Source organism: Cricetulus griseus, assembly GCF_003668045.3.
Source record: "Cricetulus griseus strain 17A/GY chromosome 1 unlocalized genomic scaffold, alternate assembly CriGri-PICRH-1.0 chr1_0, whole genome shotgun sequence".
In the NCBI taxonomy this organism is placed as follows: Eukaryota; Metazoa; Chordata; class Mammalia; order Rodentia; family Cricetidae; genus Cricetulus; species Cricetulus griseus.
Window position 1 is genome coordinate 28,937,986 of NW_023276806.1, and position 27,761 is coordinate 28,965,746.

Here is a 27,761-nt window from a genome sequence, read left to right on the forward strand (position 1 = left end):
TCATTGAATGCGGCACATGGCTGCATTTAGTACAAAGGGCTGAGCACTGTAGTCCTGATCATGAGCCACATTCCAGGGAAACCTGATTATTGTGGAAGAAGGAATAACAGAGTCCAGTGGCAATTTAGATTATTTCCCACAATTCTGTTAACCAGAAATGAGCTAACTTTGTTTCAGGGGTGGTCACTGATTTGCCAAGGCACTCCAGGGGTTCCTTCTTCTGCAGGAAATGGTTATAGGGAAACATGATTTCTTCCTGAAAATTTTAAAAGTGAATTGTGGAGATTCAGCGTTTCTAATTTGTCTGGAACAGAATCATTTGACACCTTGCTGGGTTCATTATAAGCAGCCCTCCAGGCAGAAACTTAATAGGAAAGGGCTAAAGAAGAGAGAAGCAAGAGAAGCATTTGAGGCCAGACTTTGCATTTGTGAGAGGACATACAAGAAGAAGAAAGACAGTTGAGGAAAGATGCCCAGAGTGCAGTTTTAGGGAATGATTTCCTTTAGAAGAGTAGTGATTAGCAGCTACAAGAGCAATAATCAATGCTAGAGAAATGGCATAGATTTCTAGTATATGAGTTTAATGACATTTCATTAGCTTGGTGTGAATGTGGATCCCCAAATAGGAAATAAGCTGCTTAGGAAAAAGATACTGTGTCTTAGAATAAAACAGAACACTAAGACTTATCTCCTGCAGTTAGGGACTACACAGAGATGCATTAACTTGACTTTGTGTGTTTCTAACCACATTGGCCCAATTGCAAGTTTTCAGCTTATAAACACGATTTTTGGTTCTGATTTGTCAGGCTTGGCTATTGCAATTGATCAGTATCAGAGGGATGGTCTTGGGATACTAGAAGGGTTTTCCATTCAGGTTTCTTTTCATGATGCTTCAGCATAATTGTTTTACCTAATGAGGTCGCAAGTTTGCTGTTGATACTTCTATATCCTTAAACTTTGATACCCCAGAATCATCAATGAAATATTAACAAGGCCTCAATGAAAGCCTTGTCCTAAAGAGCTAACATATGTAACACATATGTTTTAGTGTATGTGTGTGTATGTATATCTTCTGTTCTAGACATAATTGTCCCTAGCTGGCATCACAGTAGAAATGATCACTTGCTCTGGAGACTTCCTGTTCCCATCCTGCACTAGAGCAGGCTGACATTGGTTGATAAACATGGGTTGACCATTGGTCTGATGTCAGTAGAAAAACAACTCAACAGTTTTACAAAAGGCAGCCTCTCTCATTGGGAGAGAGGGTAGGTTGAGCCAGTTCTCACTTGGTTGCTCTGTAGGGAGGCTCTGGGAATTTCAGTTCACCTACAAGCCTTTGTAAATGTGGTGTTCTACTTCTAGAACTTGCAGGACTCTATCACTGAGGTAAGAGAGGTACCAATCCATCATATCCCAGAAGGATTGTCAGGCTGTGCTAGGGTGTCATGTTTTGTTATTGGGGCAGTACTTAACAAAAGGACATTAACATGTCACTGGTGGACTCGGTATCCTGGCTATTTTCCCCATGGCTGTGCTGACAAAAGCAGTTTAAAGGGGAAAGGATTTGTTTTGGCTCCTGATTTGAGGGGACCGTCCATTCTGGAGGGAAGGTTCTAGTGGCTGGTCACATTGTATCCTAGTCAGAAAGTGGAAAGTGGTGGATGTTAGTATTTAGGTTATTTTCTCTCTTTCAGGCAGTCCTGGATATCCATGCTGGCAATGGCCCCACCCATAGTTAAGATGGGTCTTTCCATATAAATTAACCTGTGAGGTAATTGCTCACAGACATTCGCAGAGGCTAAGCCATCCCTCACAGGTGTCCCTGGAGGCTTGTCTCCCAGGTAACTCAGAGCCTGTCAGGTTGATAGCACTAAACATCACAGATGGTGAATAAGATATAGATAATTAAGGAGCCAGGTATTTTTTTCTAACAGTTTTGTAAAAGAAATCAAAGTGAGATTCTTTAAAAATTGCTTTTATTCTTATTATTAGACAGGGTCTCATTTAGTCCAGGCTGGTCTTGAACTTCCCTTGCAGCCAAGGCTTCCCTTGAACTCTGATCCTTCTGCCTCCACCTCTTGAGTACTGGGATTCTATTCATATACTACCGTACCATATTTGTACAATGTTAGAAATTAAACCCAAGACTTTGTGCATTCTCGGTAAGCTCTTTATCCACTGAACTACATGCCAAGTTCAAGATATTTCCATCCAAGTAGCTGAGAGGGTATCAGGTGAAAAAGTTGTATCTAAGAAAGCAAACCTGTCCCAACACTGGAGAGAACAGGTAGGCAGAGTTCAGATCAGTTGCAGAGACTATTTATTGTACCTAGCTTGACTCTTCCTTGCTTCTCATACCATAGGAGCTGTGTTACTAGAGGAACTCAGGCAGAAGCTGTAGATACCATTAGCATGACAGGAGGCTGGTGCTAGAGAAGCCACCAATGTCCACCCTAAGATCCTGCTAAGTAAATATGCCAGAACCACGATGCCAAACCAATCTGTTTCTCAAGTGTCTCTCCAGTATCCCCTGTTAAAAACAAAACTTCAGGGCTATTCAGTAAAGGAAAAGCATTTAAAGACTCAGATCCATTTAGACAAAGCAATCCAATGAGGTAAATTTGGAACAGATAGGCAAGGCTTTGATAATCACCACAGGATACTAGGATAGCCCTTGTGGCAGCTGCATTTGAGCATTGCCAAGCTGTGCACGCTGAGGGAAGAAGGGAGGCAGCGCCACAGCATGGTAAAAGAATACCCGCTGACCATGGCTGTCCCATAGTCATAGGATATAGCTCAAACACAACATAGATGAGTCAGAGATCCAAAACTCTGTAAGAGGCTTACAGGCATGTAGGGGCATTAGAATGAAAGCTCAGAGGGTGGGGTGGAATACTGAGTAGTGGGTTCTGGGATTGGGCCATTAATCCTTAAGATTCCCTTCACTTCTCATGTTCTCTGAGGATTTAATATTATACAAATATGATATGGTAGTAAATGAATGGAACCCCAGTACTCAAGAGGTGGAGGCAGAAGGATCAGAGTTCAAGGAAATCCTCGGTTGCAAGGGGAGTTCAAGACCAGCCTGGACTATATAAGATCCTGCTTTCCTCCTTCCTTCCTTCCTTCCTTCCTTCCTTCCTTCCTTCCTTCCTTCCTTTCCTTCTTTTAAAATTAGGCCTCTAAATATCCATCAAAGAGTTGGAAAACAGTGAAATTTTAGAGACTTTAAAACTCAGGTGTCTTGGGGAGCCCCTTTTGAGGGCCCAGCCCTGCCTGGGGAGTAGAGGGGGGATGGCTAGGGGCAGGTGGGATGTTGGGGGGGAGGGGAGGGAGAGGGAGAAGGGATTGACATCTGAAGCAAGCTTGTCCCTAATTTGAACTAATAAAATAAGACAGAAAAAAAAAAACTCAGGTGTCTTACAAAAGATTGGTTGGTTGCTACTATCTCTCTTGCTGGCCAAGGAAAGGTTTAGGTTGCTGATAGTGTGATGTTTTGTGAGGGTACATTTGTTTGGGGCCTTTTTGTTTTTATTAAACTAGTAATCGCCACAAAACCTTTGGGTTTCAAGTGCTGTAATGTTTTTCCCAGCAGCAACATGACCTTGCTCTGTGTAGCTGTTGTTTAAGCTCAGCTGCTCTGCTGTCAGTAAGTAGCCTTACTCTTATATGAAGGTTCATTTAATTAGTTTATTCTGTTTAGTGAGATTGTGCTGCCATTTAATTAACGGAGTTGGAATGTCTGCCAGTGACTAAACATTGTAGTCAACAGTAGTTAAGTCAGCAATTATGTGAAAACATAAAAGTCAAATCTGTCTTAGAAATTACGTGTCCAGAATGAACCTTTCAAACTGAGCTAGAAGAAAATATCTTAATATTTATGCCGATTTGCTTAGACCTGTTAGACATTTGATAACAATCTTGCACTGGCACAGCATTAAAATTATTAATATTTTCACATAGTGAGGTTCTTAGGTTTGAAACTCAAGAAAGCAACTTTGTTGACTCTACATGCTATCTTGATTCCCAGGGACTGTCCCAGCTTCTATCTAAATGGTTCAGCATCTTATCTACACAGTTCAATGATAGGCCATCTTGCAGGTCATGACCTTCATTCCACTGGCCACCTAATTTGGAACTTAGACTGGAGTCTGGGATGCACCACTCTACCAACTGCACTTGGAGCTGTTGAGTGGTGACCACTCCCTGCAATGAAGTAATGAAAATCAATTTTCAGGTCCTAAGCAAAGTAATGCTTATGTGCAAAATATGAATGGAGAGAATTTTCCACCCTCAACATCACTCTGCAGTCTCTGATCCTAGTGCATTCATGAGGCTTAATTGAATCCTTCTGTGTAGTTCCCCTGAGAGACAATTCTTACATCCTTAGAGTAATTCTGTTCTTGCTTAAGCCAACTCAAGTAGATATTTGTTCCTTTGTCTAAACAGTAAATATATTGGAAGCCATCACCAGGCCTATAGGGAAAACATCAAGATCTTGGTAGAGAAATGGACAGTGGCAGAGAGAGAGAGAGAGAGAGAGAGAGAGAGAGAGAGAGAGAGAGGATAAAAATATGAATAGATACAAAAAAGCTTCAGCCTCATTAATAGCCAAGAAGTAGGACAGTAAACAAATATTTTCTTTTGGGGGGTAAAAACCCAAACTGACTGAAACAAAGATAATACTTGAATGAGTTGGTTTTGTTTTGTGGAGATAAAATATGGGGGGGGGGAACAAGTGAGAGAAAAAAAGGGGTTTATTTGACAGAATCTGTCATGGCAGAGAGGGCATGGCAACCATTAAGGAAAGCATGGCTGAAGGACTAGAAAGCAGGTTGACCACACTTTCATTTATACACAATAAGCAGAGAAAGAGGGACCAGGAATTGAGGCAAGGTCCCCAGTGACGTACTTCCTCCAAGGCTCCACCTCCTCAAGGTTCCATAACCTCCCCAAACACAGCTACCAACTGAAGACCAAATATTCAAGTTCATGAGCCTATATGGGACATCACTCATTCCAAACACCACAACACTCAAAGTCCAAAGCAAAGCATGATGGGAAGTCCCATGGTTTCTAGTGAGAGTGGAAAGAGATGTTGTACCTACTGATCCCAACAGGAAGCAGAGGGTCCCTCCAGATTAGCATAAACAGAGGAGAGTTTATACACAAAGGATTGTTCTCTGGGTGTGATTGCAGGAAAATCAGTAGGGATGCAGTAACCCCAGTGCTAGTCCTGGCTGAGAAGAAAGGAGGAAGTTGTGGGCCACAGCCCTGACAAATGGACCAAGCCAGGCCCTTAGGAGTAACCTTCCCTTACATGTCAACATTCCAAAACACATTCAAACTGAAGTATAGCACGAGTTCTAATAGGTCTTAATAATAGAAGCCCAGAGTCAGATATAGGGGTAAATGCTGAAAGATCAGAGAGACAAAGGAGTCAACCTCAGTCGCACCTTACCTCCTCAACTTCCCAGCTGAAAAGAGAGAGAGAGAGAGAGAGAGAGAGAGAGAGCTCCTGTCTCCTCCTGCCTTACTTATAAACCTCTCTCAGCCCAGCCATATCACTTCCTCTCTGTCTATATAGACCTCCAGATCTCTATGGTTAACTAGTGGCCAGCTCTGCCCTCTGATCTTCAAGCAAGCTTTGTTAGAGCAAAAACAAAATAGCACCACACTGAAGTTGTAAAGTTCTAGCTCAGTTGCTCCATGAAGGAGCAAATTTTCAAAGCCAAGCTTATATAAACCTCATGAATGTTGACTATCAGCAGCCATTGAAGTACTCTTCGTTTAAAATTAATAATAATGCCTAACCACAGCCCATCCTCCACATACGCCAATCTGGACGGTAAGCTTTTTCCACTCAGTCCCATCACTACAGCACCAGGAGATGTGTTGAAATTACCCTATGCAGTCAGTTGCTTAAGCAACTGAGGCATAAGCCCAGCCCATGGCCTCTAGGATGAGTACCCAAAAGCTAGTCCATTTTGTGGCAGAGGGATGGCTCTTACTCTGGAAATAAAACACTCTCTTTTCAAGCTTTGATTAAGCTGGGTGACTTGAAGAGCTTCAGCTACTGCTAAAAATTCATTGTCCCATGATTTGAGATGGGTGCTTGAATTCTCTAAGATATGATGAAATGATCACATCACAAAGAAGGCAAGGGTGGTTAGGTTTTTGTCAGTTTGACACAGGCTAGAGTCATTTGGGAAGAGGAAACCTAAATTGGAAATTCCTCTGTTAGACTAGCCCGTGGGGCATTTTCTTCCTTCCTTTCCTTTTTTTATTTCTTTTTTTTTCCCACATGAGCTTCCCCTGGAACTAGAGTTTAGGATGGTTTTGAGCCACGGTGTGGATGCTTGGGACAGAACCCAGGTCCGATGCAAGAGCAACAGGTTCTTTTAACCACTGGGCAATCTCTCCAGCCTGGGGGGGGCATTTTCTTGATTAATGATTGATGTGGGAGGACCCAGCCCACCATGTGTGGTGCCAGCCCTGGGCAGGTGGTACTAGATGGTATAAGAAAGCAGGGTGAGCAAGGCCAGAGGAGCACGTCAGTGAGCAGCACTCTGTGTGGTTTTGCTTCAGTTCCTGTCTCTAGTTCTCTGCTCTGAGTCCTTTCCCTGACTTACCTTCATGATAGCAGGGATGTGGAGGTGTAGGCCAAATACACATTTCCCTTTCCAGTTGCCTTTGGTCATGGTATTTATCAGAGCAATAGAAACCTAATACAATGACTTAGCCATACTACATTCACATTGAGGATATAAATATGACATTTCCTCAGCCTCTTTAAGCTTTCACATGGACAATAAGTAAACTGCTGGATAAACCTCCTAATTATACATTTACCTCCAAGAGAAGCAATGATTTGGCTTTACAGAGAAAGAAACTATTTAATTTATTAAGAGATTTAATTTTTCAAAAAAATCAGATTTAAGTGGGGCTTTAAGACTAAGACTGTTGGGGTAGCTTGGTGTAGTAGCACATGTCTATGACCTCAGCACTCAGAGACAGAGGCAGATGGATCTCTGAGTTCAAAGGCTAGCCTGGTCTACACAGCAAGTTCCAGCACAGCCATGGCTACACAGAAAGACCCAGCTAGGTCAGTATTATGGTCACAGCAAGACTGCAGTTAACCTGGTACATAGTTGTCTTCCCTGTCCCTTGATTCAATCTCCCTCTGTTCCAAAGAAGACAGTCTAGTCTTAAGTTTGTTTCTGTTTTTAATTAATTATATTAATTAATTTATTTATTCTCATACATTACATCCCCTCCCTCCACTCTTCCCCATGCCCCTACACACCTCTCCTCTCCCCCAGATCCACTCTTTCTCTGTTTCCTCCGTTTCCTTTCAGAAAAGAGCAGGCCTCCCAGAGATATCAACCAAACATGGCATAACAAGACACAATAAGACTAGGCACGAACTCTCATATCAAGGCTGGATGAGGCAACCAGACAGGAGGAAAAGGGTCCAAAGAGCGGGCAAAAGAGTCCGAGACATCCCCACTCCCACTATTAGGAGTTCCACAAGAACACCAAGCCTAGTCTTAAGTTTTAAAGCTATTCTATTTATTCACTTGTTTATTTAAATTATGTGTTTTCCATATGTGAGTGCATCTGTTCTCACAGACTGCCATGGGCTCTTGAAAAATACTGGGCCTCTCTACAAGAGCAGTAGACGCTCTTAACCACTGAGCCATCTCTTCAGGTGAAAGTTATCATCTTAAATGCATATACAGTAATGTATAGTATCACACACAGTACATGGTTGGTCCTAGATGGAAATGTGATGACTTAAGAATAATTTATTACTACTTTCTGTATACATAGACTCACGATGTGGTTGCTGTGTGGCCTTGTCATACACAGGCTTTACCAAAATGTTGTCTTTCATAAATGAGGAAACTGAAGCCCGGGAAAGTCAAATAAATCACACAAAACTAGTAAATAGTAGAGCCAGGGCTCAAGTTCAGTCATAATGAGTCATGAGCTTTCCATCAACTATTTTGCTATTTTTCTCTTTTGTATTTTATGGCACACAGAGATCAAAACTGAGACTTGAGAAACCCACAGTTAATCTTGGAAGGAACCATCCAATCCCTGCTGGTAAAGTGAGCAAACAATGCAAGAAAAAGCAACATGCAATTAGATAGTGCCAGGACATTCCCAACCCACTTCTTCCTATTTCCATATCTGCATCCTTCGCTACCAGAAGCCTCTCCATTCCTTAACAGCTCTCTCCCTAAGCCCAAATGCCTGCCACATGTCATCCCCCCTGATTTCTACTTACCAATTAATTACACAGGATAAACACTATGTGAAGTCAGGGGCCATGTGTGTCATTTTTGTTTTGTATTTTAAAATACTCACTTCTGGATTTGAAATCTAAAGTATGTGGACTGCTTTCTTTTCTACCCATAACATATTGTAGTTATTGAGACTGATTGACCACTATATAAAGTCATGTAGGTTTTGCAGTTGAGGGTGCTGTGTGCCTAAGATGGCATTTTCACTGTGAATGGATAAGTTCATGATGTTTTTGTGGCAGGTGTGACCACTCTCATATCTAAGGAAGGGGCAGATTTTCATACTCAAATCATATGTAGGTCAGTACAAAACTCCCAACTATTTCCACACACAGCAAAGATGTGTCTATCATAGTCAAGTTCATTCAGAGAATGAGTCAAATTAAAAACCGATATTTAAAATCTCTATGCAACCAATAGATAGAAGAATGAGTCAGATCTCCATGAAGGAACACAACCTTTTTTTTTTTTTTAAAGTTACTCTTATAGTACGCTTGAAACAAAAGTTCATGGGAAGCAAGAATATGCTCTTATTTGAGGGAGGAGTTCTGTCAGCCCCAGGTATGGAGGATGCCATGCCACTTAACTCTCCAGCCCATTGTTTTAAAAAAACTTAAAAATCTAAATTTTTCTACAGTCACTAAATGACTCATTTATAAAGCTGTGTTTTTAAGTATTTCATAGTTTACAAAAATAAAAATAAGATACAAGCACATGCTGGAAGCTGTGTAAGCACATTAAACTCAAGACGCCTTTCTCTTGTGTCAATAGTAACCCTACTGCATTTATCATGCTGAAAAAAAATATCACAATAGAAAAGAAACCATTGGCCATCCTAGCTGATAGATTGAAAGCATTGGAAGCATTTGGCTGGGGCATTAATGGGTGTGATGTGATATGCGGTACAGGAATTTTTAAAGGGTTAGTAATAAAAGTGATGTTTGTCAGCTTAGCAACTGCACGTGAGTCTACTAGTTTTTAATTATCATCTGCAGCCCCACAGCCCCACAGTCAATGCCCCACAGGCCACTCAGGCCACTGGCCTTCCAGTCCCAATATGTAGGTTTAAACTAAGTCTCTATTGCTCTATTTGTCAACAAGGACTCAGAAGTCAGATGTGGGGGTGAAGACCTGCTAGATCACAGAAGCTGAAAATCAACTGACCTTGTTTTTAGACCAAAGACCCAGGAAGAGATGTGTCTCTTCACTTGTCCCCAAATCCAAGAGACAGCACCAAACTCAAATCTCTGCCCTTTCCTTCCCATGCATCTTCTCTGTCCACATCCCTGGCTTCTCTATGGCTAATAACAGCCAGCTAGTCCCTGGTCCCACCCCCTTATTCAAGGTTTAATTTTATTGGCAGTCTCGGGAGTGTCAGAGTGCAATCAAAATATCCCATAATATATAAGAACAGGGACACCATGCAGTTTCAACCTCCCTAGCTTGGCTTGGCCCTCCCCTTGACCTCTCTGTGTGTATCATGTTATTGACATCTTGACCTTTCTGTCTGTGTGTATAAGGTTGACATCTTGACCTCTCTATGTGTATCATATGGTTGAAAGCACCTTGAGAGTTAAGGAAACGACCTGAGTGATAGAAAACCTTAGAAGCCTGCTGTGTGTGCCCACACAAGCTGACTCACTTGTAAAGAGTGAAGGTTTATGTGGTTCAATTCTGGAGTCTTGGAGGTCCAAATAAGAAGTGTTACAGGTGGTTGTAAGGCACACACAGGTGCTGGGAACTACATTCTGGTCCTATGTAAGAGCAGTATTACTGAGCCATCCCGCCAAATCATTATTTTATTTCATTTACTTGAAAACCTGTACTACACAAAATTGAAAAATCTAAAAGAAATGGACAATTTTCTGGATAAATATCACATACTAAAATTAAATCAAGACCAGATAAACAAATTAAATAGACTTATAACCCCTAAGTAAATAGAAGCAGTCATCAAAGTCTCCCAACCAAAAAAAAAAAAAAAAGCCCAGAGCCAGAAGGCTTCAGCACAGACTTCTACCAGAACTTCAAAGAAGAGCTAATATCTATACTCCTTAAAATATTCCACACAATAGAAACAGAAGGAACATTGCCAAACTCTTTTTATGATGCCATAGTAACTCTGATACTCAAATCACACAAATATGCAACAAAGAAAGAGAACTACAGACCAATCTCCCTCATGAACATTGATGCAAAAATACTCAATAAAATACTGGTAAACCTAATCAAAAAACACATCCAAAAAAAATCATCTACCATGACCAAGTAGGCTTCATCCCAGGGAAGCAGGGATGATTCAACATATGGAAATCTGTCGATGTAATCCACCATAGAAACAAACTGAAAGAAAAAACCCACATGATCATCTCATTACATGCTGAAAAAGCCTTTGACAAAATCCAACACCCCTTCATGATAAAGGTCTTGGAGAGAATAGGGATACAAGGAATATACCTAAACATGATAAAGGCAATATATAGCAAGCCAACAGCCAACATCAAACTAAATAGAAACTCAAAGAAATTCCTCTAAAATCAGGAACAAGACAAGGTTGTTCACTCTCTCCAAATCTCTTCAATATTGTATTTGACGTTCTAGCTAAAGCAATAAGACTACAAAAGGAGATCAAGGTTATAAAAATTGGAAAGGAAGAAGTCAAACTATCACTATTTGTAGATGATATGATAGTATATAAGCGACCCCAAAAACTCTACCTGACAACTCCTAAGCTGATAAATAACTTCTTAAGCAATGTGGCAGTATACAAGATTAACTCAAAAAAAAATCAGTAGCCCTCCTATATATAAATGGTAAAGGGCCTGAGAAGGAAATCAGAGAAACATCACCCTTTACAATAGCCACAAACAACATAAAATATCTTGGGATAACTAATAACCAAACAAGTAAAAGACCTATATAGCAAGAACCTTGAGACTTTAAAGAAAGAAATTAAAGAAGATATCAGTAAATGGAAAGATCTTCCATGCTCTTGGATAGGTAGGATCAACATAATAAAAATGCCAATCCTACCAAAAACAATCTACAGATTCAATGCAATCCTCATGAAAATCCCAACACAATTCTTTACAGACCTTGAAAGAACAATATTCAAGTTCATATAGAAAAACAAAAAACTCAGGATAGCCAAAACAGCCCTGGACAATAAAGGAACTTGCAGAGGCATCACCATTCCTGACTTCAAGCTCTACTCTAGAGCGATAGTCCTGAAAACAGCTTGATATTGGCATAAGAACAGACAGGTAGATCAATGGAATAAAATCTAAGACCCTAACATTAATCCACATACCTATGAACACCTGATTTTTGACAACGAAACCAAAGTGGTAAAAATGGAAAAGGGAAAACCTCTTTACCAAATGATGCAGGCATAACTGGATGTTAACATACAGAAGATTACAAATAGATCCATATCTATTGCCATGCACAAAACTCAAATCCAAGTGGATCAAGGACCTCAACATAAATCCAGATACATTGAACCTGATAGAAAAAGTGTGAAGTGTCCTGGAATGCATTGGCACAGAAGATCACTTCCTAAATAGAACACCAGTAGCACAGACACTGAAAACAACAATCAATAAATGGAATTTCCTGAAACTGAAAAGCTTCTGTAAGGCTTCTGTTAATAAGATAAAACATCAGCCTACAGAATGGGAAAAGATCTTCACCAGCCCCACATCTGGCAGAGAGCTGATCACCAAAATTTATAAAGAACTCAAGAAACTAGACATCAGAATACAAAAGTAACTCAATTGAAAAAATGGGGTACAGAGCTAAACAATTCTTACCAGAAGAATCTCAAATGGCCAAAAGACATTTAAGGAAGTGCTCAACATCTTTAATAATCAGGGAAATGCAAATCAAAATGACTCTGAGATACCATCTTAACACCTGTCAGAATGGCTAAGATCAAAAATATTGAGGACAGCTTATGATGGAGAGGCTGTGGAGTCGGGGAACACTCCACCACTGCTGGTGTGAGTGCAAACTTGTACAGCCATTTTGGAAATAAGCATGGTGGTTTCTCAGAAAATTTGAATCAATCTATGTCAAGACCCAATGATATTACTCTTGGGCGTTTACCCAAAGGATGCTCCATCATACTACAAGGACATTTGCTCAACAATGTTTGCAGCAGCATTATTCATAATAGTCAGAACCTGGAAATAACCTAGAAAATAAGAATTTTTTTAAAGCCATGTTTATGTTTCAGGAGGCTAGGATGGAAATTCCAGGGGCTTCCCCCCCCCCATATTTAAGGATACTCATACAGTTCTAATAGTCCCCATTACAGCACACACGATTAGACAGACAAAAGGAGAGATTTAGTTGCTTAGATTTTGTGCAGGGGAGGCGGCTTCTCACGAGAACCAAGCTTTGCTGAGATTCAATGGTACCAGGAGTCTAGGCCTGAATTTCTTTTTCTCTCTGTTAAATGAAGAAGGCTGATTATTTAAAGGCTATTGCTTTTTATTGGTATGGCTCATTATTGAGAACAGGCAGCAGATAGCAAACTGGGGTGTTTTCAATTCCACTGCTAGCTGAAACTATAAGAAGAAAATATGGCCTCATGATTACGCCACATTGATGAAGTAATTAAAGTGCAAGAACACTCTGTGATAGGAGCTCTCAATCTCCTCCACCATACTTGTGACATGAGAAATTCAGAAGAACCCATTTATAAGGGAGTTCTTGCTCATTTTGTTGGTCTTGTGATGTATCAGTCTGCTATAACTAGATAGCATAGACTAGGTGGGCTAAAAAACTGACATTCATTTCTCAGCTCCGGGGGCTGGCACATCTCCAGTACAGGTGTGAGTGAGGGCACTCTGCATGGTTGACGATGACCTCTCTCTTGGTATATTTTCTAGTGCCTAAGGAAAAGTTCTGGTGTTTCTATTCTTTTAACTGAGCTAACCCTATCATGGGACCCCACACTATGACATCATTTAAACCTAATTCCTCTCACAGTCATTACTTCATGATACAGTCCCATGTATCATTCCATGGGGAATTAGGGCTTCAACATGTGAACAGAGGAGGGAGAACACAAGCATTCAGTCCCCAGGGAGACGATGTCTGATGAAAGATGGCTGGTCCAACAAATACAGGGGCGCTTCCTCCCTGAGGTTCATACACAGCAACAAGAATACAAGGCCACGATGATATAGGCGAGGAAAAGAAACAACGGGAAAACATTGGAACAGAAAGGCATGTAGCATGTTCTTCTGTCAACCGTACATTTATATTTAGTACTATATATTTATATTTAGTGGCTTGCTTCAGGGTTGCTCACTGCCTGAGAGCTCAGCTGAAAAGTCACCACAGGGCTTCCAAGCCCTTACCTTTGTTCGTAGCAGGGTTCAGAGAAATGGGCCGTAGGCTTTGCTTTCTGACTGGCTCATGACCAAAGGCTGCCTGAAGTTCTTTGCGGCTCGCAGCCTCTCCTGCCAGGTGGCTTAGTTCTCTAAACAACCTTAGGACAACAAATGGAGGGAGTCTGTCAGCAGACAGTCATTTTATCACTTTTTTCCACGTTCCACTTGTTAGAAGGAAGTCAGTGGGTCCCACCCACACCAAAGGGGAACAGAGAGCACAAGCGTGGAAATAGCAGTGTAACGGGCCTGGCAGAAAGGAGGATCTTCTGAAGAGACATTTTTGCCTCTCAATCTGACCATCAGACTGTTGAAACGATGACTCCAAAGACATGGGGATTTCTGTGGGAATCACATGCTGGGAGGGGGGAAAACGCACCAGCCACAGGGCATCTTGTCTCCTGGAAAGAGATGTCACACAGTTCTAACAACTTGTCAGACCACCTTACAGGCTGACATGGAAGGCCAGAAAATGATGGGTCAGCGGGCAGGACCACACTGTCACCGAGACTAGTTAGACCTCCATATCCTTGACCATTGTTTAGACTTTGATCTCACTTGAGGACCCTGAAGATGGACTGGAGAGAGAGGGAAGTGCCTTGGGTCTCCTTGTTCCTCTTCCCTAAATGGCCACATTGAGTAATTGTCCCTTTTCTGCTTTCCATTTTAAATCTGGCTCTTTCAGTTGGCTTGTTGAAGATGGATGGATGGATGGATGGATGGATGGATGGATGGATGGATGGATGGATGGATGGATGGATGGACATGACTTGTAGCAGAGGTTGTAGCCCCAAGTCTGATAGCATCAGGATTCAGGTCACTTGGAGCCAAATGTTTGCTTTCAGTTGGCATATCTATTGAAAGTGTTGTAGATTCACAGAGAAGTGTTACTTTCTCTCCAAAGTAACATTTTGCAAGACTGTGGTAATAACACCATGACAGGGGTTGACATTGACAGATGCCACCTGTCTTAGTGATGTTTCATAGTTTATTTGTGTGAGCTTACTTCTACACTGCTCCCTGGTGTGTTCCTGCATCAATGATACTCTATGTCACAAGATCTTCCTGTGTCAAGATACTGTGTTTGAAGCTGCCTGTAAGAGTCTGCCCATGATCCTAACCCTCTAATGTGTAAAATATAGGGCTAAGAATGTAGCTAAGTGGTAGAATTGGATCAGCGCCCTTAATACTTAGGCACAGGCTCAACCCCTAGCAACACAAACAAAGATAAGACAAACATTTTCAAATCCTTGGCTACACCATAACTTCAGGACAGTCTAGGTTATGTGAGACCTTGTCTCAAGAAACCAAACCAAACAATAAACATTAACTTGCATCCAAGGCCCCCAAATTCTCTTCCCTTTTCACCATTATTACAACATTCAGAATGGTAACACTGGACCAGGCCTAGGACTTAAGAACAGGGCCCTGGGAAAAGTCCCTTTCCATTTATGGTTCTGTGGCATAGACAGAAGGTTTGGGTTCTTCCAAAATGTAGATGTTGAGACCCTAATGCCCAGTGTGCTACTTGAAGATGGGATGTTCAAGAATGACTAGGTTATTGGTTAGCACACTTGTAAAAAGAGACAAGGAAGTGCTTGCCCCACCCCCCTCCACCATTCAAGCCCTCACTAGAACCCAGCCATGCCGATATGATACCGTATGGGCCCCCAAGCCTCCAGAACTCTGAGCAATCAAGTTCAAAGTGTAAGCTACCGAAACAGTCATATTCTAGTATAGTGTTTGGATGGAGGCACCCTGCAAAACTAAAGGGACAAATTGTCTGCACAATAACCCCTCCCGGGTCCCAGCTGTGATTAGGGTTTCATCGTGTTTCTTCTTTATCCATTTTTTATCCTTCTTCTATTCCTGCTTGCCTGCCCTGTGGACCTCAGCTCCAACACCAGACAAGACAGCAACCTTACAGAGGCTGTTTAAGCTGTTCTCACAGTTGCACAGGTCAAATCTCTATAACAAATCTTTATATTGTCTTCCATGAATGTCACACACATGCAGCAGGTTGCCCCTCTGGTGGAACCAGATCAGCGCCCTTAACACTTAGCCATGGGCAGTGGAGAGAAAAAACCAAGCATTAATTACTTTATACGAGTCACTCATAGGGTTTGATGGAACCAGTACTGCTTAAACTGTAGCCTTATAAACAGGATTGGTTGAAAATCCTGCAATATTCATAGATCAGTGCCTTGCTCAGCCATCATCAAAGAAGCTGCCTCCTGAAGCAGATGGCAACAATTACAGAGTGAGAGACTTTGAAATACTCAGTCTTAAGTGGCATGTGTCCATCAAATCTCTCCCCTCAGGGCTCAGGAACTTTGTGGATGAGGAGGCGGAAAGGCTGTCAGAGCTAGTGGGGATGGAAGGCATCAAAGAAACAAGGCCTTCTAGACACAACAAGGCTGAATTCACAAAAGACTCTGGCAACATGCACAGGGCCTGCCTGGGTCAAAGTCAGACACGAATCCCCTATCCCTAACATGAAAGTTATCTCCAGTTAACAATTGCTTACAAAGAAAAAGTTAGTTCTCTCCAGCAGAGTCTCACTGTGTATACAAACCACACTTAAGGGTAGGTACCATGCCCAGCACTAGATGACCACGAAATGAGTTCAACCCAAAAAAACTCAATATTTTTGGAGGATTTTTGTCTCATAATGCTTTGTCCAACCATTTTACTTCCATATATGTCTTTTGCTTCTATATTATGTTTTACTATTTTGTGTTTTTGTGGGATTTGTGTGTGAGCAAGTGTTCGAGTCTCTGCATCTATATGTGCTTCTTGTTTTTTCCTTTGGCTCTTTTTTGTTTGTTTGTTCATATTTGTTGTGTATTTTCTAATGAGGGAGATGAGGTTGTGGATTTGGGTAGGTGGCGAGATGGAGAGTGTAAATGTGTCTTTAATAACTAGGTGTTTGATCTCAAACTGGTTACATCACATGGTCTTTCTGTATCTCAGTTGAGTGTTTTCTTCAGCACAAGGACTTCGGAGTTTGCTAAGCCTGAAGTCCAATTGTTGCCTAGAAGGCCTAGAGAAAGTTCCTCCTTCTCTCTATTCTCTGCTTAGCTCTATCTGCAGGAATGGGACACTTCTCAACTGACTGAAAATATGACTTTGATATGGACAGTTCTGGGTGACATTCCAAGTGCTTGTCATGGGCACTAACAAGGTCAGTTCCATTTTGTCTGGAGGTGACCCCAGCAGTGCTCATCCGTTGGCTTTTTTCCTTCCCTGTCTCTTGCCTCCCTTGACCATCAAAAACCTTTGTTGTGGGCTCTGCTTTGGGGGAAACCCAAACCTGTCTGCTTTCCTTCCTCTCTCCTTCCCTTTTCTTTTTATTTGTTGTTGCCCTTTTCTTTTTATTTGTTGTTGTTTTTCATATTAAGTAATCCTAGCTGTCCTGGAACTCTCTCTGTAGACCAGGCTGGCCTCAAACTCAGAGATCCACCTGCCTCTGCCTCCTGAGTGCTGGGATTAAAGGCATATACCATACTGCCTGGCTTGAGAAATTTACAATAATAATAACCAATACCATGACATTAACTGAATGCTAAGGACTTTACATACCTGCTCATCTGTAATGTCATGTCAATTTTATGAAGTAGATGCTGTTTTCAGCTTCTGTAGATGACAACATATACCAGGCTACACGACTCTTCAGTGTCAGAAGTCAGTGTCAATGGACTTCTATGTGCTCTGTCTGAATTTTTTTTAGTTCCATGTCTTTGGGGATAAGGTGCCAAGGCAGATGCCCTGTTACTTATATATGTATAATACCTAGCACCCAAAGCAGAGCTTTACAGAACACTCCATGGCTCAGCAACCCAGCAACAGTTGAGGAGTAAGGTCTATCCTGTCTTCACTGCAGACTATGGACAGGAACTGTTTATCTTGTTCATCATTGAATACTATTAGTTATGGTAGATTATGTGTCTGCATCTTTATTGAAAGCTAAGCATTAGTGCTGATTGCAGTTGGAATTTACTGTACATGTGCCCTAAAGAGCTAAAGAGCCCTTTAAATTAGGTAATTGGCCAGCTGTAATGGGAAAGGGTGATCTGGGGAAGGATCTTTGTTGAAATCCTCCAGAGAAATAGGTGCAGTAGCTTCATATACATGTAAATTAGATTTTGTATATTAGTGATTTCATGACAATAGCTGTTCTCTTCTTTGTCATCGCTATGAAGAGATTGGGAGGTGATTATGAGTAAAGAACATTTATTACATTCATGTGGTGGTATTTTTATTATGACTTATAAGTTATCATAAAATAGTGATGGGGTTTTGGTTGTTGTTGCTGTTTGTTTGAAACAGGGTTTTATTGAGCCCAGGCTGAGTTTGCATATCCTAGGCTGTCCTGAAACTCCTGATCATCCTACATGTACCTCCCAAGTGCTGTGATTACAGGGGTGAGCCACCATGCTCACCAATGCCTTGTTATTAACCAAGGCCTTCCCTCCAAGACCTTGAGAATTCTGGCAAATTGAGGGAAGTTTATCCCCACTTCATGAGTCACCACAGTGTGGAGAGACTGGATGACTTGCTTAAAAAGCAAAACTTTAACCTCTTCTAGCTGTAAACCGTAGTAAGGCAGCCAGGATAGGTGGTTCTTTTTTCATAAATATTAATAGATTGAATTGCTTAGAAATAAAAAATGGAATGAAATGGAAAGGTTATGAGATTATAGGGAGTTGCATACATGGTGGTGCATACCTGTAAACCCCACATTTGGAAGGTGGAGATAGGAAGGTCAGGAGTTCAAGACTAGCCTCTGCTAGTCAGTGTCTTTGGGGTCAGTTTGGGCTACAAGAGACTTTATCCCAAAACAACACATTAAAAACAAAAGCGTTCTTGATTTTATAACTGCTCTAAATTATACAGTTGCCTGTAGTCTGCGTGGTTCAAAGAGTTTATATGACTCATTTTCCATCCTGAACCTGCTAATATAGGAAAAGGTGCTCAGCGTAGCTCATTTTAATATACTAGGGGGAAGTGTCACAAATGAAATGATGAAATGAAGGCTATATAGTATTTTGAAATTCTGAGAAAAGCCCTGGCGTGATTCCATCCTGCGTGTCTGCTCTGAGGAGCAGTAGGCAGTTTCCTCTGTCTGACTTCTCTCACACCGAAGTGCGCACCTCCACCTCATGGAAGACTCGATGGACGTGGGCATGGGCCCTCTTAGGCCTCTGACTACCTTGTCTGTTGTGAACTAAAAGCTGACAAAGATCACTACTTTAAGGTGAATAATGATGAGAGTGAACACCAGTTGTCACTAAGAATGGTTAGTTTAGGGCAAGGGCAAAAGATGACTTACACATTGTAGAGGCAGAAGCAATGAACTATAAAGGCAGTCCAATTAAAGTAACACTGGTAACTTAAAAATGTCTGTACAACTAACAGTTTACCTTGTGGGCTTTGAAATTAGACCACTGGTGGTCTTACGGTTGAGGTGTGGTTCAGGGCCTGTGCACAATAGTGGACAGCACCTTGTAGCTGTAGAGGAAGATGCAGTCAGAAGATGAAGATGAGGAGGATGTAATTATGTCTGGCAAGCAATCAGCTCCTAGAGGTGGTTCCACAGGAAAAAAAGTAAAACGCAATGAAGATGAGGCGATGAGGATGAGGATGATTAGGATGATGAAGATTTTGATGGTGACGAAACTGAAGAAAAAGTCCCATTGAAGAAATCTGTACAAGATATCCCAGCCAAAAATGCACAAAAAATCAAACCAAAATGGAAAAGACTTAAAACTGTCAACACCAAGATCAAAAGGTCAAGAGTCCTTCCAAAAAACAGGAAAAAAAAAAAAACTCCTAAAACCCCAAAAGGACCTAGTTCTATAGAAGACATTGAGGCAAAAATGCAAGCAAGTATACACAAAGCTCATTGAACAGTCCTGGTCACTACTAGTAAATTTAGCCCAAAGAGATGGGGAAAGAGGAAAAGGAGAAACAAATACAGCCCATACTGAGTACCATCAACAATCCAGACTGAAGTCTTCTAGTTTATTCTCAATCCTCTTTCCTGATTGGCTATCCATTTCCCCCCTTGTGTGCTGGAAGCAATCTTTTGTTTTCCTAAAGTATTTTTCTTTCACTCTTGTGATGCAGAGAACTTTACTGCTTTCTACACTTGTGCATATGCCTCATCTCTGACCATGTTTTAATACCTTGGTATCCTTAGCTGCTCAAGAAATATTTTTTTTAAGATTTGTTTATTTTGTGTACAACATTCTGCCTCCATATATGCTTGCACACCAGAAGAGGGCACCAGATTACACTTGTGCGTATGCCTCATCTCTGACCATGTTTTAATACCTTGGTATCCTTAGCTGCTCAAGACATTTTTTTTTAAAGATTTATTTGTTTATTTTGTGTACAACATTCTGCCTCCATATATGCTTGCACACCAGAAGAGGGCACCAGATTACACTTGTGCGTATGCCTCATCTCTGACCATGTTTTAATACCTTGGTATCCTTAGCTGCTCAAGACATTTTTTTTTAAAGATTTATTTGTTTATTTTGTGTACAACATTCTGCCTCCATATATGCTTGCACACCAGAAGAGGGCACCAGATCTCATTACAGATGGTTGTGAGCCACCATGAGGTTGCTGGGAATTGAGTTCAGGACCTCTGGAAGAACAGTCAGTGCTCTTAACCTCAGAGCCATCTCTCCAGTCCCTCAAGAAATTTTTGAATGAAAATAAAGAAATGCTTAGAAGAAAAAGCACATGGATTTAAGTTGTCCATATAGAATTACAGAAGGAACAAAGCTCTCAAAAGTAGCTATACACAGAGGGAATAAAGCAAATTTTACCCCTCAGGATTTTACATTATAGAAAAATAAGGGAATGAGTGCACTAAACACAGCATTGTCACTTTGTACTTGTTCTTGCTTAATGATGACAAGTCACAAAATTATAATGTCCCTACCCAATAATGTTTAAATCCCAGTGAAATGACACTAACGGATTTGTTGCCTCTGTAGCTGATCCGTGGGAAACAAGAATATAAGTTAATGCTTGGACTCTTTGGATTTTATGACATCAATAAATACACATGTGTTGTTCAACCACAAAAGGAATATAATACTTATTATAAAGAGAAAAATACAGAATACAGTGTTAGAAAAGACAAGTCTGTTGCATATCTCCTCCTCTTTTTACTTATGTTGTAGCAACTTATACATTTTCCATTTGAACAGACACATTCACTAAAGGATATAAAACCTGGTGTTTCTAGAATTTATGATAAAATATGTTTAAAAAATTATTGATAAATTAATAATTATCTTAACTTCATCTTTTTCTGCTTTGATGTTGCATTAAGACATGAAAAAGAGAGAGACTTCCCCGTTTAGAATAATTAAGACCAAAAGTGAACCCAAATTAGAATTCTCCATTCTTCTCCCTGTGTCTTCCATCCATCTGTATTTGTCATAGGTGGCCTGTCTGTTGTGTATGTCTGATGTTTGTCCCTCCAGCGAGGCCTTACCTCTTAAACCTCCCAAACAGTGTCATCAGCTGTTCAATACCTGAGCGTATAGAGGATATTTTTATTCAAACAACCATGTGACACAAACTGTATCACATAATTTTAGAATTTTCTGTTGTGGTATTTTGAATGTAATTGGCCCCCATAATCTCATAGGGGGTAGCACCATTTGGAGGTGTGACTCTGTTGGAATGGGTATGGCCTTGTTGGAGACAGTGTGTCACTGTGAGGGTGTGCTTTGAGGTCTCCTATACTCAGGATATGGCCCAGTGAGTCAGTTGCCTGAAAGATGTAGGACTCTCAGCTACTCCTGCAGCACCATGTCTGCCTGCGTGCTGCCATGTTCCCTATAATGATTATGGACTGAACCTCTGAAACTCCAAGTGAGCTACCCCAGTTAAATGTTCCCTTTATAAGGGTCGCCACGGTCATCGTGTCTTTTCACAGCAATGGAAAACGCTATCTAAGCCAGCCGTTTACTCACCTTAGGCACTGGAGCTCAATAAATGATCTGGGAGAACAGAGAGAAGTTCAGGGCAAGGAGCTCATTGTTCTGTGAACTGTAATTTCCCCATTGGATACAATCTTTCCACAGTGCATCTGTCCTTAGTACCAATTCTCACAAGAGATTGAGTATTAATCCTTGAGTCTTTCAGATATAAAGAATACTCTGGATTAGAGTTTCTGTTGGCCAGGGTCTGCATCCTGAGGTAATGGCTGTCTCAAATGAAGCTTAGATTCTGAGGCTGACAGTACAGCCCCCTTCTAAGGTTGCCCCCTCCAGCTCGAATTATCTATTGCCAGTTATGGCCCAAAAGTGTTAAGTGGAAAATTCCAGAAATAAAGTGTTTTTAAATTTTACATTGCATTCCATTTGAGTAGCATCATTTCTTTCTTGACCAGTCTCACAATTTTTTTGTTTGTTTTATTTTTTTCAGTCTCACAGTTTTTACTCATCCCAAATTCCTTCTAGAAATTCTTATAGAAAACACATAAAACAATTACAGAGAGAGAAATTTGCTAGAAAAATCCCTATTACTCTCCAATGACTGTGAATTACTGCTTTTTGGAAGGCTATAAAGGTTTTATTAAAGAAATGTATGATATTTAATATTTAAAATTAATGTTTAGAAATTGTGACTCTCTGTAAGTGATGTGTACATGCGACCCCTTCCACTACCACCTTTTCTCTCTTGAGACGGGGTCTCACTACATAGCCCTGTCTACCCCTGAACTTTCTTTGTAGTCCAGGCTAACTTCAAACTCACAGGTATCTATTTGCCTCTGCCTCCTGAGTGCTGGGATTAAAATGTCTACCACCACACTATGAAAAGTCTTTGGGGAGCTGGAGAGCTGGCTTGGCTTTTTCCTCAGGTGCTGGGGTGGCTCTCCAGCCCTTATGCTTGCACAGCCAGCACTTCAATGACTCAGCCACCTCCCCATCCCTGTGCACAGACACCTTAGAGACTCTGTTTTGGGACCAGTGAGATAGCACCACATGTAAAAAGAAAAAAAGGCACTATTGTGCAAACCTGACAACATGAGTTCAGTCTCCAAGTCCCACAGTAGGAGGAGAGAACCAGCTCCTGGAAGTTTTCCTCAGATCTCTTAAGCATCAGACACACACAGACACACACAGACACACACAGACACAGACACACACACACACACACACACACACACACCATATACATATGTATATTTTCCCCACACATAGTAGTAGTAGTAAATATGCCTCTAAAAACTAGTTTCAATCTCTGCTTAGGTTCTGGATTCAGAACTCAAGGACAAAAAGTGTCAGCTAGGTTCAGAAGTATTTTTTTCCAAGGAAATTCAATATCTGTTATCCCTTAATATTTCAGAGCCTTTCGTTTAATACCACACCACTATCAGAAGCTATTTTAATATTGGAGACATACTTTAGTGGTAGAGCATCTGTCTAGCCTGTATGAGGCCCAGGGTTCATTCTCCAGTATCATGCAGTGTGTGTGTGTGTGTGTGTGTGTGTGTGTGTGTGTGTGTGTGTGTGTCTGTGTGTGTCTGTGTGTCTGTGTGTGTCTGTGTATCTGTGTCTGTGTCTGTCTGTCTGTGGATATGTGTGTGTGAGATGTAAAAATGAGTGAGAAGATGAATCTACTATATATGTATATATATGCATATATTTATAATTATTTTATGTGCATTGTTGTTTTGCCTGCATGTATGCCTGTGTGAGGGTGTCAGTTCCCCTGGAACTGGAGTTAACAGACAGTTGTGAGCTGCCATGTGGGTGCTGGGAATTGAACCCAGGTCCTCTGGAAGAGCAGTCAGTGCTCTTAACCACTGAGCCATCTCTCCAGCCCTCCCTTTACTTTTAAAGGCTAAAGTTTTGTGGTGTGTGTGTGTGTGTGTGTGTGTGTGTGTGTGTGTGTGTGTGTGTGTGTATTTGAGATAGGGTCTCAATGCAGCCAATGCTCACCTCAAACTTACTGTGTAGGCAAGGGTGGCCTTGAGTTCTTGGTCTACCTGCCTCCATCTCTAAGTGCTGTAATTACAGTTGTGCCACCATGCCCAGCTCCTAAGTTCTATAAGCTCTAAACTATGTTACAAGGAGGAAACAGACACTAGGAAGCAGCCCTGTCCTGTGCATATCCTTTCAGTTGGCCACCGCAGTTGGCCACCGCATGCTAACTCCTTAGACCAATCTGCCATCAGTCTGAAAGCTTGAACTTGTGTGACTAAGATGGCCAAATCATCTTCTAGTGGGGTGCTTGGAGAACTCCGGCTGCTCTGCTTCCTGTCTCTCCAGAAGAAAAGTGCCACACTGCTCTTCCAGCAGATTGCTTATTTAAGATGCAAGAAATGAATTCTAATTAGCACAGAAGTAGCAAGACAACATAAATACATGTTACTTTAACTATTCCACTAGAATTGAGAAATGAACTATTACCCGAAGGTAGTCTGTGTAGCAGTACTTTGCCTGGTTGTGTGGTTTAGTTCTCAAGTGGCCACAATAGGTAAAGATGTTTAACAGGCTTTCACTGAGAGTCTCTGAGAGTTACAGAGCTTGCAGGGCAAATATTGCAAAGTTTTAGTTCACACCCAGGTTCAAATCCTCTTTTAATCATGTGTGTGGGTGTTCTGTCTTCATGTATGTCTGTGCACTATATGCATGCTTTGTGCCTTCAGAGATCAAAAGAGGACATTGGATTCCCAGGAACTGGAGTTACAGATGGTGGTAAGTTGCCATGTGGGCACTGGGAGTCAAATCTGGGTCCTCTGACTCTGGCAGCATGCACAGGGCCTGCACAGGTCTAAGCCAGTTGGGGTCCCAGCTCTGAGAGCAGAGGTGGACACAAGCTCTCACCCTAACCCAGAAGCTATCTCCAACTGACAGCTGCTACTGTAGGAGTATTTAGTTTTCTCCAACAGAGTCTCATACACATAAACTACATGTCGGGGCAGGCCCCAATCCCAGATGTAGATGACCAACACCAAAGGAACTCTGTGATCTTTTCAGAGGTTCTTTGTCTCATAATGCTTTGTATGGGAATTTTCCTTTATTTTATGCGTCTTTTGATTATATATCATGGTTTATTATTTTGTGTTTTTATGGGATGTGTGTGTGTGTGTGTGTGTGTGTGTGTGTGTGTGTGTGTGTGTGTGTCTTTGTGTCTTAATCTGTATGTGTTTCTTGTGTTTTTTCTTTGGCTCTTTTTTGTTTGTCTATTTAGTTTTGTTTTTTGTTTTTGTTGCCCATTTGTTTTTGAATGAGAGGAAGAAAGAGTGTGGGTTTGGGTAGATGGGGAGGTAGGGAGGTGGGGCAGATCTGGGAGGAGTTGGGGGAGAGGGAACCATTATCAGAATATATTGTATGGAAAAAATAAAAAATATATATTGTATGGGAAAAAATAAAAAATATATATTGTATGAGAAAAAAACTATTTTCAAACAAAACAAAACAGAGCAAAAACCGAGGTCCTTTGGAAGAACAGCAAGTCCTCTTATTCACTAAGCCATCATCACTCTAACCCCATGACAGAATTTTTTCCTGTCTTTCTCTAAACAGTATAATCTACACGACATCCAATGAATACACTCACATTTTGATATCCTCAAGGGGCTTTGGAACCAGTGCTCCCTCCCTGCCCTGGAATACCAAAGATGAATGTGCTACACTTAGCTTCCACTGTTAAATGGCCACTCTGATTAGGTTTCATTAATATAAATGTGGATCTTACTATCAGACATTTCTTTAGGAAATCATGACTGTAATAAATGACATATTATTTTAGGTGGCTTATCATCAGTTCAGCTGCTTGGGCTTACTCATGCCTTTTAAAAGAGGTTTCTCAGGTTTGCCAAATTCATTTCCATTTGTAAGCTAAAGTTGAAGAAATAACCAAGTAGGAAAGGGTAGAGGTTGTTGTCTACAGCTGTTAAGTGAAAGCTGAATTTACTGTTAAGTGGAAATTGGCAGAAGTATTAGAGATTGGATGTTCATTATTTGTGTCTCCAAGGAGAATGCTATTTTCAGGAAGTTGGTGTGACAATCACACAAGATCCTACTAAACACATTAAAGTGTGGTTGTGGCATTTTAATATTGAGATTAAAGCAAGTTGTCTTATTCTCTCATAAAACCATTTTTTGGGGACGTTTGTGAAGCTTTAAGGGATAAGTAGAAAACAGGGAAGCACCATAGGAATTAGTATGTGAAAAAATGCCAGTGATACATGGATGTCCTGAGGTCCTTTGGCCAGACGCAGTAAATAAAGTAATGAAATTGCTGTAGCTCGAGGTTTATACTCACACACACGCCCCATTCAAGTTGCGGTTTTCTGGCAAGTTCTCTCTATACATATTGAAAATTCATGCACTGTCTTCTGATCATGGTTCCCTTCTCTCTGGAACATTCTTCAGAGGTCAGTCTGGCTCAGACTTCTGCCTCAGTTTCCAAAACTCTTGGACTACAGCTGTGAGCCATCATGCCTGACAACACTTGCAGTCTTCTCCCCTAAGCAACTCCCATTATTTCTACATTTAGCTTTTTTATTTTTAAGAAATTCCCTAAAATACATCATTTATCCCCAAATCTAAATTCTTCAAGTTTCTCTGTGACAGAGAAGATGAGCAATGTTTTTCTGTCATGTGTTTGAAAGTGTCTTGGAAGGAATGACAAATCCTTGACATCCTTGCCAAGGAGGAATGGACAAATCTCTGTGTTTTCTTAACTATAAGGTATGCTTTGGGAAGGCGTTAGTCTTGCTTTTACTTCAGGAAGTGAGTTGCTTTCTCTTTATGTGGCTCAAGCATTTTTCATAACCACGTTAGAAGAGTTGTGATGCCATATTGTAGATTTAAAACAGTCTTTCATTTAATAGATTTTTTTTTAGAGATAGTTCTCTTTCTGTAGCCCAGGCTGAAGTCAAACCTGCATTTTCCTGACTCAACCTCCAAGTGCAGGAATTACAAGTATGTCACACATATGTTTATGTGGAGTCACCATGTGCCAGGCATGGTTCAAGATGCAAGAGAGAAAGTGACAAAAACCAGAGGTGAAATCTTTGCTTCTTGGAAGCTTTAGTGGGGAGAGGTCAATTAGGAAGAAACACATAGATAATTTAATGTCAGCTTGAAATGAGTAGGAGACATGGAACAGGAAGAGGCTAGAACAGGATCGGTAAGAAAGGCACTCAAGGCCACTCTTGAGTCATGACAGGAGCCATTAGTTCAAAAACTCAATGGAAAGACCTTCCACCTGAAGGGAATGGAAAACGTGGAGTCCCCAAGCAGGAATGAAACTGTATTTAAGAATACATGTACGGAATTCATTAGAAAGCCCAGGTGCTGACCCAGGTTCGTGTTGCTACGTCATGAATTTGAGGCCATCCTGGGCTACCTAAAAACCCATCTCAACAAAGAGAGGAAAAAGAGAAAAGGAAATAAGAGACGAAAAGACAAACCTGGTGCTTCGAGGGCACAGAGGGAAGGAAGGAGAAAAGGGATGAAGAAGTCCAGGAAGCAGCGATTTGGGATTGATTAGAAAGGGGATGCTGAGCTTTTGGTGAAGGGGAACAAGATCAAATTAACTGTTCTATGGAGAGTGAAGCCGAGAAGCCAGTTAGGAGGTGCTGTGAGTAGTCGGAGGCACATGGTATTGGCTTGCAACAGAGACTGGAACAGAGGAAGTAAAACTGGGTTCATTTGGTCTTTAGTTTTGAAGCACAGCTGCTAGCACTTGCTGTGAGGGTCCATAATTTAGAGAGAGAAGACAAGAGTGCCATGATCCACTGAATAGATGATGAGGTCATTTACAGAGGTGAACGAAGTCAGTTAGGGGCTGACTTGAGAGAGAAAATAACTTGTGCCTTCTGCTCAATGGAATTTCCTTCCTTTCTCTCCTTCTGTTTTTGAGATAGGTTCTCGCCATGTTTCCCAGGCTGGCTTTGAACTCAAGGGCCTCATCTTCCTTCGGCCTCCCAAGCGGTGGGATTATATCCCTGTATCCCATGCTGGATGATTGATAGGATTTTGGGGAGGGGGGAGTTGGATCCAGA

General features: G+C 41.2%; 1 protein-coding gene and 1 pseudogene across 2 annotated transcripts in view; both read left to right on the forward strand.

The window, feature by feature from the left end:
• Mcub (mitochondrial calcium uniporter dominant negative subunit beta) overlaps positions 1–27,761 on the forward strand; it is a 68,979-nt gene that overhangs the window by 13,188 nt on the left and 28,030 nt on the right. The window lies entirely within an intron of this gene.
• LOC113830968 lies at positions 17,159–20,278 on the forward strand (annotated as a pseudogene).